Source organism: Siniperca chuatsi, linkage group LG17 (genome assembly GCF_020085105.1).
Source record: "Siniperca chuatsi isolate FFG_IHB_CAS linkage group LG17, ASM2008510v1, whole genome shotgun sequence".
NCBI classification, from domain to species: domain Eukaryota; kingdom Metazoa; phylum Chordata; class Actinopteri; order Centrarchiformes; family Sinipercidae; genus Siniperca; species Siniperca chuatsi.
The window spans coordinates 4,794,966-4,811,026 of record NC_058058.1 but is presented as its reverse complement, the minus strand read 5'-3'; the positions used below and the strand labels follow the sequence as shown (position 1 = coordinate 4,811,026).

At 36.5% G+C, this 16,061-nt stretch overlaps 1 long non-coding RNA gene across 8 annotated transcripts in view; it reads left to right on the top strand.

Annotated features, from left to right (window-relative positions):
• Positions 1 to 16,061, top strand: part of LOC122864659 — a 24,107-nt gene extending 8,046 nt beyond the window's left edge. The window contains exons 1-8 of one of the 8 annotated variants that reach the window (XR_006375272.1): positions 3,727 to 3,831; positions 4,320 to 4,408; positions 5,287 to 5,388; positions 6,639 to 6,796; positions 7,530 to 7,675; positions 9,965 to 11,140; positions 13,551 to 13,622; positions 15,382 to 16,061. This is a non-coding gene — a long non-coding RNA (uncharacterized LOC122864659). Of the gene's footprint in view, positions 1 to 3,726; positions 3,832 to 4,319; positions 4,440 to 5,286; positions 5,389 to 6,638; positions 6,797 to 7,529; positions 7,676 to 9,964; positions 11,141 to 13,550; positions 14,051 to 15,381 lie in introns of those variants that run through there. The other 7 variants (XR_006375275.1, XR_006375268.1, XR_006375269.1 and 4 more) reach the window with 7 other exon arrangements.

The following is a 16,061-nucleotide window of genomic DNA, read 5'->3' as shown; positions in this document are numbered from 1 at the left end:
GTAATTTTTGTGAACATCGGTACCGACCACATTCACACACCACGGGGGGGAGGGGGTGAGTCATAAATCGTCCCAAAACTCCTGCAGTGTGAACCCAGCCTTAGACTGCAATTTGCCAAATCAACATCTAAACAGAAATAAAGAAACAAAAATGCATGAATTCCTAACTGGGACGTACAACACTCAGCACCTGTTTTCATTCCTTGATGACCTCTATGAAAGACTTGTAGGTGACAAAAGGGGGCAGGTGAGGCAGACTCTGGAACTATTTGTATGGGACTATGTGGCGTTTCTCCATATCCTCCAGTCACTGAGAGGTTTACAGCCCATCCCAGGATGATGCCAAGTTTACCTTTCTCTCCATTCCTCAACCCCAAAGAGGAAATTGTCTCCTCAGGGAGGTGGAAAGTGTATCACCACCAGCCACATGATCAGATGACCCTCTTGGACACAGTGAATGCTGGATGTCTGGACATGGATCAGACATGCAAAAAGATCCTTTTCCAGCTGTGTTGCTAAAGAGGACATAAGGTGTGATGCTGATGTGAACTTGTGGCCAAATGCAGAAGTCAGGGTTGACTAACACTGCTGTATTTCTATAGCTGTAGCTCTCCTAAACATGTATCTATAGTGAATATGTGGAGTTTTGTATTGAATTAATTCCATTAATGCAATACAAAACTCTACATATTCGTTATACATACATGTTTAATTAATTCCATTAATGCAATACACTGGAATTACTCTATGCAAAAATGGCCACAAAAAAAGCCTGTTGAAGCATTTCTGATTCATCTCACAATCCATGCAATAAAGAAGTGCCAGTTTTTTTGTGGAATATGAAATCTTGGTTTATGCTAAATAAAGAAATAAAGATACTTTTACAAAGACAGTAGTGACACTAATTGTAATGCTGCCTGTTGTTAGTGATTTTATGGTTATTATGTAATGAGTGTTACTGTTGGCAAACAGATGTTGCCAGTGATGTTGATTCTACCAACTGTAAAAAACTGTAATACTACATCCACAGTGCACTGCACAATTGGTAACACACATTTCTCTATACTGAGTTCACTTTTTCAGTTCTCTTTATCAACATCGACTCGTGTCCTGAACACTGACAACATTGACTCCCAACAGCAACACTTTGTCACTCATTACACAACAACCTAAAAAACACTTACAACACCTATAGTAGCATTGCAATATTCATCACTGTCTTTGAAATAGCTTTTATTTTATTTTTGCATGGACCAAAATTCCATTACAACAAAACCTCTTTACTGCATGGACTGACCTTATAGTATATGTTACAGAAATGCTGCAATATGCTTCAGCAGGCTTTATTTTCCTAAACTACAGTAATTCAATACAAAAAGCTACATAGTCACTATAGATACATGTTTAGGAGAGCTACAGCTATAGAAATACAGCAGTGTTAGTCAACCCTGACTTCTGCATTTGGCCACAAGTTCACATCAGCATCACACCTTATGTCCTCTTTAGCAACACAGCTGGAAAAGGATCTTTTTGCATGTCTGATCCATGTCCAGACATCCAGCATTCACTGTGTCCAAGAGGGTCATCTGATCATGTGGCTGGTGGTGATACACTTTCCACCTCCATGAGGAGACAATTTCCTCTTTGGGGTTGAGGAATGGAGAGAAAGGTAAACTTGACATCATCCTGGGACGGGCTGTAAACCTCTCAGTGACTGGAGGATATGGAGAAACGCCACATCGTCCCATACAAATAGTTCCAGAGTCTGCCTCACCTGCCCCCTTTTCTCACCTGGCACAAGTCTTTCATAGAGGTCGTCAAGGAATGAAAACAGGCGCTGAGTGCTGTATGTCCCAATTAGGAATTCATGCATTTTATTTCTTTATTTCTGTTTTGATGTACAGTAGATGTGGCAGAATGTAATTCACAGCCAGTCAGTCAAATCTACAGTAATTGTGTTATTTTAGGTTTTGAATGTAAATTTAACTGTTTTGACAATAGTATGTAAACATGTGCAAAATTAAGTGTAAACTACACAGAGTTTTGGTGGTGGTAGAGTTTGAATAAGAAAACAGTTTGTGACAGTTGAAAGATGTGGTCACCGAATGCATTTTGTGTAAAAATCAATGAAAAGTCCACACTGATTTGTGTTGTGCTGACTGTGTGAAGAGTTTTGAAATAATCAAGTCATATTGAGAAATGTGTGTTACCAACTGTAAAATAACTGTAAGTACAGACATTTGGTTTGTGTCAGGTATGTGCACACAAAAATATTGTGCGCAATCAATATGTGTCCTAAAGCTGCACTCTGGCGGCTCAAACGTGCAAGTGTGTGTGTGTGTGTGTGTGTGTGTGTGTGTGTGTGTGTGTGTGTGTGGTGCGGTGGGGGTTCTAAGTGTGTGTTGCATCTACCTTTGAGTCTCCTACTTATGCTGCCCCCTTGTGGCATAAAGTGAGGTTGTGATTTCATTGTGATTCCCCAGATTTTGAAGCCTTGCTAAATCTGCCTGTGTGCAGAAAATAAATAAATAAATAAAATGTGCTGGTCTACATCAGGTTTGATTAAATTTAAGGGATAAGCTCCCCAAAACTACGAAAAATAATTTTTCACTCATCTTTAGTGGTTTCTAGTCCTGTATAGTTTTGTTTCTGTCCCCATTTTCTATCTCTGATTTCCAGCAAAAACTGTTGAAAGTGAGTTCTGTGTCTCAAACAGAGTCACAGGGATACTGTTACAACATTTAAAATCTAATTCACCTCCATTGTATTGGAGTAGAGGCAAACAGTTAAAATGTTTTCTCAATGTTTTATTTTATCACTAGATGGCAGTGGTTTAATGTAATTATGCACCTTTACTCAAGAACTGTACTTTCTTATTTTGTAGAGTTTTGAGGTACTTCACTTGAGTATTTCTATTTGATGCTACTTTATACTTCTACTTGACCACAATTCAGCAGGAAAATTACTTTGTACTGCACTACATTGATTTGACAGCTGTGATTACTAGTTACTTTCTAAATTAAGATTTTACATAAACATTCACAAAGATTAGAAAAAATACCAAAAACGAAAAGAACATTCTGCAGCCGAACTTTCTTTTTTCCTTTTTCCTCTCCCATTAATCACCTCACGACCTCTCAGATTTATCTTGTGACCCTTTGAAGGTAGTTCAAACTAGCTCCACCTCGAGCAGCTACAACAGTAAAAGGCCGCTTACACAGTGATGCATCAGTATTAACTAATCATGATGATATTCACAGAAAACATTTCACTGCAAAGTGAGTACTTTTGATACTTTAAGTATATTTTGCAGATAATAATTAGCTATAGAGACCAAAACTTTTTTCTTTTTTTTTAACCAGGCTGTAAACATCTTTATTTCTGCTGTAAAGTTTGGCATTTTAACATGGGGGTTAATGGGGATAGACTGATTAGCCATTAGAGGAACTGAAGTTTTTGGCACTTCAGTGTTGGCTTTATTTTTCAGCCCTGGAGGTCGCCGCTTGGTTTTGAGTACTTCTTCCACCACTGCTTGCTGACATTGCAGACATCCTTCGAAAGTTTCTTTTCTATTTGTCAAGATTTCTGGAGGTAACAGAAATCTTTAAACTGTGACAACATCCATTGAAAAAAAATTGCATTCACACTTTGTGACTTTCTGAATTAATTACACAATTTTTCTAACACAACACGCACAGCCAACATTTCACCAGCAAAGTTCCTGACGCCAACGCTTCCTTCTCTAAATATTCATTCCTCTCTCACTGAACAAACATATACACATACACATAGAAGTCTGCTTTGGATGAACTGCTCATAATCACTAATCAGGTAAAGATATATGAATGTGTGTACAGTATGTGTGTGTTAATCACAGAACTGTATTTGTATCAGTAAAAAGTGGGAATTAGGTTGTTCTAAATTACTTTTTGTTTAACTTTAATATTTCCTTACTACTGAACTTTAATGTCTGTTGACTAAGTCAAGAAATTGTTTCTCATTTCTTATTTTTCTTATTATCTCAGTATAACGTTTATTTTTCACTTCTTGACGTTTGCATTGGCTGTAGGGCAATATGCAAGGAAGAGTTAGGGGTTCAATTCCTTATTTTAAGTGTTCTTGGAATAAGTTACATTAGATAACAGCGTTCGCAAAATGTCATGTTAATTTTTTTTTTGCTTCTCAGAATTAATTTCTATTTGAACCATTTTCTGAGTAAATGAGTTGTGATTTTTGACATTGTAGTATAAATCATTGTAAATGATGTACTATTTTCCTTTTCTCTCTCTCTCTCTCTCTCTTTGTTTGTTGTTAAAAAGGTTCATCTTGGATTTAAACTCTTCATCTCATCCACTTGAGATGGGTGTTGGTCTGACAGTTGTCGCTTTGCTCATCGCTCTGATGCAAGGTCGGTAGTTCCCTGACTGCACATGTAACAGGTATAGAGGTGGAAGTATAGTTGTTGTTTTTTTTTTGTTTTTTTCCAGTCAAATCAAAGTTTTCTTTTTAGTCTGGGAGGGTAAAGCATTAAAATGAGGTTGAATGAATGTGAAGGAGAGACAGTGGAAGGGAGTATGTGCCATTGGTTTGTCACCTAGTCTATATAAATGTGTGTTTTAAAGACTCTCATTTTTCCCCTTAAAATGAATCACTGAACCTGGCTGTTTTTCAGCCAGGAATAGTAACGGAACATAAAATCACAAATTGTCATTTTCATTTTACTGTTTGTGTACAGATTAAGCAAATAAGATATCACATGTTAATCTGTGAGCTTTAGAGGTGTTAGGTATATTTTTTTCACTTTGAACAGAGCCAGGATACCTGTTTCTTCCTGCTTTCAGTCTTTATGCTAAGCTAGGCCAACAACAACATGACTCCATACTTCACACACAAACATGAAAGTGGTATCAATCTTCTCATCTAACTCTGGGTAATAAAGTATATTTCCCGAAATGTTGAACTATTCCTTTAAAGTGTGTATATGTGTAAAAAATAACCAGATAGACATTTTGTAAGATAAAAGTGTCAAAAGGTGAGTGTGACAAGCAGTTACACTCACATTTTGGCAATTTAGCACTGTCTAACTCTCTGCAGGCTGTTAACAGACGGTTTTCCTGAAGTGTTATAAGTGTGAAGTGTGTGGTCCCCATCGTCCTCATCATTCTAGATGTCATGTGCATCATTTTATAGCTGTTTCTTTGGAATTGAACATATTTGTATCTTTGGAAAATTCTGATCTTCACAAGAATTAAGTTAAAATTATGTTCTGTACTTATTTCTCTCAAGACTCTTTTAGGGGCAAATATTCAGGGACTTAATGAGGAAGAACTGCACAACAATGTTCGACAGCTTCCCAAGAACTACAGCGAAACATTGCCGTTCAACCAGGTATGAATGGATTAAGTGATCAGAGGCAGTTGAAAATTGTAACTTGTGTTCTTTCTGTCTAAATATTTGACCTTAAGTTATTAATCTGTCACTTAATCTTAGACTTAGGGTGGGGTGTTTAAGTGTTTGGTCAGAATTTTAACTTGCCCAATACTTTGGTTTATGACTACATACCTGCAAAACTAGTGACATTCATCTCAGCCTCCACTGTAATTTGTGTTTAGTGTTAATTAGCAAATGTTAGCATGCTAACAAGCTAAACTAAGGTGGTGAACATGGTAAATATTACACCTGCTTAACATCAGCATTTTAGCATTGTCGGTGTTTGCATTGTGACGTTAGCATTTAGCTCAAAGCACCATTGTGCCTAAGTACAGCCTCACAGAGTTGTAAGCATGGCTGTAGACTGTTAGCCTTGTTATATAGTATGTTTGGCTGTTCAATTGCTGTTTGGATAAGGAGAAAAATGATGGGGCTGAGGGAGGAGCCTGCAAAACATTCATCAAAGTGAACTGTGTTTTGAGTCTGTTCACACTGGCAAAATGACAAAATGAAGCAAACTTCAAAAAGCTGGTATGGAGATTATTATGGAGTATTTTTCCACTTTAGAGTCCAAGAAACTATACACTTCCTTGCTACCCTGTTCTCTGTTTTAACCCTACATTGTCTAATTAAAAGTCCCCAATTACCCGACAAAATCAATCATCAAATTATATCAAAAAATGTGTGCAGTTATGACTTTGTGTGTTGTTGAAATTGTTAAGTAGATGTTGCTCTTGCAATCTACCTGACAAAAGCACAACTAGATGTCTGAATCATTTGTCTGCCCCGTCAACATAATCAATATTTTCATAACAACAGTGGATCAATTGACAATGTGTAATGTGAAAGGGGAGGCTCATAGAGACGAACCAGAGAATTATCACCAGACTCTGCAGTTCCCCTCAGCTCTATGAGGCTTCTTCAGCTCATTGTTTTGGTTTTCCGGTCTGTAACTTTATTGTTTTGTTTCAGTTTTTCCACTTTTAGTGAAAAGCTCTTAAACGCACTGCACACTACCCTCAGCATTAAACAGTAGACCGATAAAGTTAAACACTTGCGGATGACCAAAAACAAAGCTAAAATAGACTGAGTATTGGACTTAGTTTCATCAGGTGGCCAGAAACATGAATCCAAATGATCGCTCATGTTGCTCCATGTCTGCTGGTAAAAAGCATGTATCTTTGTCATCTCTGTTTCCTCCACAACAGGCCTGTCTCCTTCGCTGTTGACCTCTGTGAGTCAGGTGTCAGAGGGAGTCCAGGTGAGGCTGCAGTGTTCGGTCCCAGAGCCCTGCTTTGTCCTGCCGCCCTCCTTCACCTGGCTCCCCCAAGACAACTCCAGGCAGGAGCAGACACAAATGCAGCAGGTGATGGAAATCTTAGTCATTCATTCATTCACAATGGTGGACACAGTGGACATTACACTACGTATTGATCAATTAATTGTTGGTTTTGGTTTTTTCATGGGATTTGTTGACAATAAGAAAAATAGAAAATATAGAAAAAATATAGAATAATGCCAGCATTAAGTATTTCCATTTTATGCTACTTTATACGTCTGCTCCTTACTTTAAATGTTAAGATTTTGCATAAAAAACAAATGATTGTATTATGAAATATAACGCATTATTATAGATTAAACTACCAAACTTTATATAAAGTAGTTAAAATTAGCTCCACTGCTGTCATACATGAATCAGAATATTACTGTAAAATTATGATATTAATACAGCATAACAATCTGCATAATGACTAATTGTTTTCATCTTATATACATTTTGCCAATAATACCTATGTACTTTTACTTAAGTAAAGTTAGGGAAGCAGTATTTTTATAGCGGAGTAACATTTATTTAAACAAATAATCTGAATACTTCTTCCTCCACTGTTCACTAATTCATTTAATGTACAGCATCTCAATTATTATCCCTTTTTTATAGATTCAAGTTTATTTTGGTTATTTTCTTGGTTGCTTTTTGTCACTGTAAAATTTAACAGGTTATGACAAAAAGGATATATACTGTTTTGTTTCATCACTGTAACACATTGCATAAACATTTCAGTAATGTCTGTGTTTTCCTCTTTCTTTTGCAAAAGCAGAATGTGGATGGGCAGATGATCATGACATCCACACTGACCTTCATCGCCTCAGCCGACCATCACAACCAGAGCATCACCTGTTCTGTCTCCTACCTGCTGACAAAAGGGGGCAGCACCCAGCCGTCTGCCACGACTCAACGTCCTGAGTGAGACACTCCATGTTTGTTTGCATTATTATGAACCATGCAGAGGTGGAAAGAGTACCACAGTGACGTAGAAGTATAGGATGTTTTACTAATGTGAAAATAAAAGCCCTGATGTCAAAATATGTTTAAATGTAAGTGACTAATAGCTTATTTAAAATGTCCTCAAGAGTGAAAAGGAAAAGAAGAGGAGAGAGTTCAAAAATAAAGAAAAAAGAACATTCAAAACAAAATAAATGAAGAAATCAAATAAATTAAATTCAAAAGCTGTATACATTACAATACCTCAAAATACCAGTGGTTTCTAACACGGAGGGCAGAAGCCAAAGGGGTCACAAGATAAATCTGCGGTGCAGTGGTGGAAAGTAACTATTTACTCAAGAACTGTAATTAAGTAGAACTGAGGTACTTATATTGTACTTTTTATACTTTTTATACATTTATTTGACACATATGGTTACTTTTCAGATTAAGATTTTACATAAAACATACAGTATTTTGACCTTATAAAATACAACATATCATCTTGTTTTTTGACTTGTTACAACAAAGCAGGCAATCAAGTGTCTGGTTGGGAGAACTTGTTTCAGATGTTTATGAGTTGTCGGCAGATCCAGCAGAGTGACTTTCCCTCGAAGATTGTTTCATTTACATTACTGTTTGTGGCCCAAAGAGGTAAAATAATTCAATATTTCACAAAAAGCATTAAGTACAAAAAATTAATACACATTTCTTCACACTTCTTTCCTCTCCCATTAATCATCTTTTTGTGACCCTTTGGAGGGGCTCCAACCTCTAGGTTGGGAACCACTGGCCTAAGCTACCTAATTTTACAGTAAATAAAGTAGATAAACTAGCTTGACCAGCTACAACATTTAATAATAATAATAATAATAATATATCAGTGACAGGGACAGACTACTTTTGATACTTTAAGTAGGCTACATTTGCTGATAATACAAATTTTACTTTTACTTAAGTAGGATTTTGAATGCAGGATTTTTACTTGTAATGGAGTACCTGAATACTTCTTCCACCACTGCTGAGGGGTCATTTATTTTTCAGACTATTCTATAATAATTGCTTCGATTATTTTTGTGAAATAATGGATAGTTTTATCTCTACATCTCTATATCTCTATAATTATTCAAATTAAACAATTTAAGAAGGTACAATCAGTCTCAGGTTACATACCTTATAAAACCTATGACAATAAACCCATGTTTTCTCTCTTGAAACTATTGAATGATACCCAGATATTGATGATTGATTCAGTCATTGAGTCATTAATTCATTGACAAATTCCACAAGTTCTTCTTCCCTTCCTCCTTCTTCCCACCTGCCACCTTCATTATGAAGAATGCACTGACACTGATGTATTGCCCATTAAGTTGACGAATGTGTTAGACACAGCATAACATAGTTTGGAATACAGTTGGCTTGTTTCAACATGACCTTGTCTGACTTGAGCTGGAGGGGATTTTTGTGCACAGACGGAAGTGTTTGAAGAGCTGAACTAGTCTTAACTTGGTGTTGACGGAAGTAATGAACCACTGAAGTACACGGCTGCATGTACAACACACAGTGCCATTGTTACTATATTGCAGGCAGTGGATTTGTGATAGTGGAGGAAGAAGTGGAGTAAGAATGCCACAATAAGTAAAAGTTCTGAATTCAAAATTTTACTTAAGTAAAAGTACAAAAGTATTAGTATCAAAATATACTTGAAGTACAAAAAGTAAAATTACTCATTATGCAGAATATACCTTTTGAGAATAATGTATTATAATTAGATTATAATTATTCATGCATTAATGTGTTCATCACATTAATGTTGCAGCTGATGGTGCTAATTTGAATTACTTTACACTGTGGGGTATCTTGTGAATTTCCCCCTGGTGATCAATAAAGTCTGATCTTATCTTAATGTATTTGTTGATTATATTTTCTATTATAATCTGAATCTGCACATTATGAAATAAATGTAGTGGCGAAAAAAGTACAATATTTGCCTCTGAAATGTAGTGGAGTACAAGTATAAAGTGGCAGAAAATGGAAATATTCAACTAAAGTACAAGTACCTCAAAATTGTACCTCAGTACAGTACTTGAGTAAATGTACTTTCCACCACTGGATTGAGCAGCAAAAAAAGCTTGTGCTAGTCCTCGCGTGCACCTCTATTTTATGGGGTCCCCCAAGGATCTATTTTGGGTCCTCTCCTGTTTATGATATATATGCTACCCCTGGGTCAAATAATGCATAGTCATGACATTGATTTCCACTGCTACGCAGATGACACCCTATTGTGTGTCCCGATAAAGCCTGGTACCATGGATACATCCTGTATTACGGCCTGCCTCACCGAGATTAAAAACTGGATGTCCAAACATTTTCTGCAATTGAATGACTCCAAATCAGAGGTAATTATAACTACCCCATGTGGCCCCAGTACTAGCAGCATTAATAATCTCTCCTCCAGTTTGGATGCCTTATCTAATAATGTTCGAAAAGAGGCCCGCAACCTAGGTATTGGTTTTGATTCAGAATTGTCCTTTGAAGCTCAGGTGACTAAAGTGGTGCAGTCCTGCTTTGCACAAGTGAGACAGCTAACCAAAAGTCATTCCTTTATTTTTCAGACTTAGAAAAGGTCACCCATGCTTTCATCTCTTCCAGACTTGACTATTGCAACACACTTTATTCTGGCATCAGCAGGCGAAACATCCAAAGATTGCTGCTGCCAGGCTTTTAACACATACTAAGAGAAGTGACCACACTACACCTCAGCTGTGGAACCTGCCTGAGATCTCCAAGCAAACAGAGTATCCTCCTTTAAATCTCTTCTTAAAACTCACTTTTATTGTATGACTTTTTCTTAATCTGATGGTATTTGTTGCAATTTAAATTATTTTATCATGTTTATATCTTAAGTTCAGGATCTTCTTTGCTTTTATAATGTTTTTATTGTGAAGCACTTTGTAACTTTGTGTTGAAAGGTTCTTTATAAATAAAGTTATTATTATTATTATTATTATTATTGTTATTGTTATTATTATCATTATCAGTGAATGAGTGACACTTGTGCTTTTGCCCATATTGTTCACAAAAAGAAAAGAACTCTGGGCAATGAAGGAAATGGCTAACTTAAGCAAACAATGCCAGTTGAGGGGAAAGTGAATGCAGCAAAAAAAGTACTTGATTGCATCACAGATTGAAGATATCTTTCTCCTGACATCACAAAGTGGAAAAAACCAACAACAAATTATTGTTACTAGTTATTTCTGATGAAGACATTTTCTTTTTAATTTACTGACTCTTAATAACCTGTTGTCTGTTGTTCTGGCATGTTTTAATTCTGTTTCTCAGGCAGAGGAGAGTGTGTTATGGTAATCCCCTGCATTATATGGTATGTGGAATGGTGTTGGTTCTCTATATCCTGACTGTTGCTGTGGATGTGTATAAGGCTCAAAGGTAAGAACATAATCATGCCATTTTGACCTTCTCATTTACCTCCTCCACATCTTCCCTACATGTCTTAAGTATTGTTTTGGAGGTATCACTTTTTATTCCTGGAAACACTGGGTTTTCTTAAAATCATATAAAGATGTTGTAGTTTAATTATTAGACAATCTCAGTTCTTGAAAATCCACATGCTGGTGTTTACAATTTATCTACATCTCAGTGCTCTGCCAAAAAATCCTTCTTACTAGTGTTGGCTAACATTCCATCTCCGCTGAAGTCTTTCCAGGAGGCTGAAGGTAAGAAGAAATGTTTCACTTCAAACAGAGAAAGTGAGAAATGAGAAACAGTGTACAGCACTAATAGAGTAGATCTGATAAGGAGTTTTGACATCATCTGCACGTCAGAGTCTAGTCACAGACACTCACTGTCTCACTGACATCCTCATCGTCTCTGTTTGACTGAAGCAGGAAGTCGGGATGACTAATCTTTGTTATACAGAATTTTTCCTTTAAAAAAACGAGTCGCTCACCTGCAGCATTCACAAAATAATCTTGGTCTAATTCATTTTGAAAATACAAGAGTACAACGTCTTAAAAAGGCAAATATAGATGTACTTTGTGCGTGGTAGTGAGTTAAGTGGTTTTCCTCATTAGAAAGGAAACATGATAAGAAATAGTTGAGGTTGTGAATGGTTGAATATATCCAACTTTCAATTAATGCCACAATGTATACATTTTCTGCCCAATTCTTCTTTATATGACAATGACTAAAATTCTAAATTGAACTGAAGATGTTTTATATAACAATAGATGTCTAATCTTTTCGTGACTCGTGTGGAAATGGTGCATAAAACAAATGAAATTTTGAGCGGAGACGTTCATGGTTGACCTCTGGGAACAGTGTACCTAGCCTCAAGGTCAACAGGATTTTTTTTTTCAAGTACTGTACTTACGTACAATTTTGAGGTACTTGTACTTTACAAAACATATGATAAGATATGATGCATTGTTATAAGTTAAACTACAGTATGGAATAGTCAAAATAAACTCCATCTGAACCAGCTACCAACATTAAAATGCTGCTTACATGTTAATGCATCAATTATAGTGATGGAATAATATAATAATATAACACTGCGAAAGTGACCATTCTGCATTATGAGTACTTTTGTACTTTCACTTAAGTACAATTTTGAATGCAGAACTTTTACTTGTAGTGAAGTATTCTTATTGTGTGGTATTGCTACTTTTACTCTAGTAAATGATCTGAATAATATTACTGATTACTGATGCATAAATGTGTAAGAAACATTTTAATGTTGTTTTTGGTCAAGGTTGAGCTAACTAACAAATAAGCTTAGTGACAGAAGGTAAAGGACTATTTGAAAAGTCCCTCCATCAGTTTCATCCTCTGTTACACACAATGTCTCATCACTGATCAGATTTCAACAATACTTATAATATATACCTGTAAATTTCAAAATTACACTGATTGCCTTGTAACTGTCAGTATATATCGCACACATATCAATTGTTTCAGATTGGATTTTAATGAAACTCAATGTGTTTCTGCGCTGACTGGTCTTAAAGGGCACCACAACATTTAAAAGTATCAGTAACAGTTTGTTCAAAACCTGTGGAATGATAACCATCTTTTTCAAAAGGACACTAGTGAGTTTTGCGTGCTTACATCAGGAGAACAGCATCAGCCGTCTTAATCACGCTCAGTATCTGATCTCAGTATTTCTGATTCTGATTCTGATTCTGAGTATCATTGGCTCACTGATGCATCATCTTTCCAGTTATCAACCGTACCAGGCGGTCTTTATAAAGACCCTCATGCCAACACTGCTGTTCCTTCCACCACCCCAGCCTCTTCCGATTCTGTACCATTATGTGACACACGGTGTTAAGTGTTACTGACTGAAATTGTATTGCACAAAACATTAGACATATATGAATGGCAGCTCATCTTCCTCTTCTCCTTCTGTACAATAACAAGGACGAAGACTGCAGGAAACATATATTTTACTCATTGCACCACTACAACTGTAAATCATTCATATGGTACAACATAATCACAGTTTACTTTCCTTTTACTTCCTCTTTTTTTTTTCTACATTACTGAAATTCAGTCCTGGTATTTAATATTGCTCTCACTTCCTGAAACACTCGAGCTGAGAATGTGCCCAATAGAAACGTCCAATGCTGCAGTTAAAGTTGGTTCCAGCTCCTTTTCTTCAGCTTTTCTAAAGTTATAGATGTACTCTGGGTTGTCGATGTCTGTCAGTTTCGCTTCCCAAGCAAGTTTAAATGTGTTTAACCGCATGAATGTGAAGGAGGATGTTAGCGTCATCAAGCGTGTGTGGTCAGTCAGTCTTGGATTAATAAGATGTCTTTGTTATTATTTTCTCTCTCAGCAGATTGAGCTGAAGGGGGAACACACCTACGCTGATCTGAGGACCTGCAGTGACTATGACCAACTGCATCTGGTACATCTGCAAACCTTATATAAATATGTCCTAAATATATTACAAAATAATAAGACCAATGTTAAAATCAGACAACACTAGGTTTCAACACGATATATCTAACTAACTAGTTGTTGTTATACTGTGCACATAATGGGTTACATGTGAAAAGTAGGATTAATATTAAAGATGAATTGAAAGGAAGCAGAAATTAAGGGTGATGTAACAGATTTTTATCAGTGTTGTTCATGTTCAGACATGTTGGAACATGTTCTAACATATTTGAACAGTTAGAACATCCAAACATCTGCTAAAGAATGTCTAAAAGAAACACTTGCAAGATGTACATATTACATGCATTACACGTTTCCTGTTACTCATCATTTTATGTTTGGAAAAAAATATTATCTGGAAACTGGAATTTATATTAAAATTCTGTGTCAATAAGGCTCTGCTGCTTAACATTCCTTTGTATTGAGTCCCTGCCAGTGAGTTCAAGATGGACAATCTAAGAATTAGAATCAGAAACTACTAGATCAGAAAATTGTAGATTGTTATAGACATTTACAATTAAAATGTATATATAATCCAAAATGAAGAGCTGCACAGTGTTTAAAAATGTGCATTAACGGTCCAGCATGTCGGATTTAGTGGCATCTAGCGGTGAAATTGCAGTTCACAACCATTTGAATACCGCTCGCCTCACCCTCCCCTTCCAAGCATGTAGGAGAAACTACAGTGGCCGTGAAACTTGCAAAAAACGCAAAAGGCCTTCTCTAGAGCCAGTGATTGGTTTGTCCGTTCTGGGTTACTGTAGAAACATGGCGATGCAACATGGCGGCCTCCATGGAAGGGGACCTCTGTAGATAAAAACGGCTTACTCTAAGGTAATGAAAACACAATGATTCTTATTTTTAGGTGATTATACACTGATGAAAACATACTTATAAATATTATATACCATTTCTGCCAGTAGCTTCTCCCAAATGTTACACACTGGACCTTTAAAGTCAAACTGGGTGTGACACTGTAGTGTCCATGGGGGGATAAAAGTCTGTGCCAATAGGGGTTCCAGGTCTTGTTGATAAGGCCAGCTGCAGTTGGGGTACAAAGTAAAGTAAAAAGACAAAGTAAGGGACAAATAGACAAAAGACTTTAATTAAGTGGTTAAATATATACTATTTTTTTGTAACTCCCAAAGCTTTCTCTACTCTTACCAAAATATCCTTTCAGCTCATTGGTGATGTTCTGAAGCTTTTGAGTTATATAACAAAATCAAGAGGTGCAGTCTTGTCAAAACTGGAACACTGACGGTTAAGAGGTTAAAAATGAAAGGATGCCAAGCTGTGCTCACATTAACATTGCAGCCACTTTTCCACTGGCTTCCATACACGACTTCACTCAGACTGCTTCAAGGATCTCCTGTACAAAATGATGATGATACACGCAAGTTTATGATTTTTTTTTCAACTTGTAAGCCAATCAACCAATCAGCAGAGGTTGTATTGATGGATTACTGAGATGTTTGCCAGATGCACAGCTGTAAACTAAATTTTTACTTTTCCCGACTAAATATTATTAAAAATGAAATTATCCAAATTCAAACAAAACATGCAGAATTTTAACACAATGACTTTTTAGTGAATTTTGTTGATGATGTTGGATATTGCAAAATAATTTCTAATGTAATTTGCTGTATTTTATTATGTTTTCAAATATATATTGTTTTTAAGTTTATTTTCAAGCGTTTTTTGACACCAGTTTATTTGCTCCTTTTAAGCCAAGATTTGTCTGTTTCCATGGCAACAGTCGACTGTCAGGTGTGGCAAAACAGGGACATCAACTTTTGGGATATTTTTGACATCCATCACCAGATGTGTGTCCAGGACCATAAAAAAACCCTTCAACAACAGGGAAAAGAGAAGACAGACGAGCCAAATCTGTAACTTTTTAAACTAAGTAACACAGACAGGGGTGAAAACATAACATACTTCTGTCTTGGTTGGAAAAAGTAACAACTGCATAACAATACTATATGATGAGGTAAACCCCCTGGAAAAGAACCCAGAATGAGATCAGAGACATGTGTCTCAGACAGAACACAGAAATTCCGCAAAAAGTACTGACACACCGGTTACTTCAATCTTTGCTTTGATTTCATGCATCAGTTATTGTCTATGGGGAGATCTGGCTGTTGTCTGTCTGCCATGCCAAATTCCTGCCTAATGTGATGGTTTGAATTGGTGGCAGTTTAGTCTGTGTGTTGGAAACCATGCCGCAGAGTGTTTGATCCCTAAAAATAGTCAAACTGTATCAAAGTGTCCAGGGGCAAAATGCCAGAATGTGTCTTTTCATGCCTTTGCTGAAGCTTGTGCAGGTGCTGGCTTGCATCATTTCATGTTTGGACTGTGTGTTTTCTGAGCATGCTCTGCTCTGTTGTTGCCAGTAATAAATGTAATA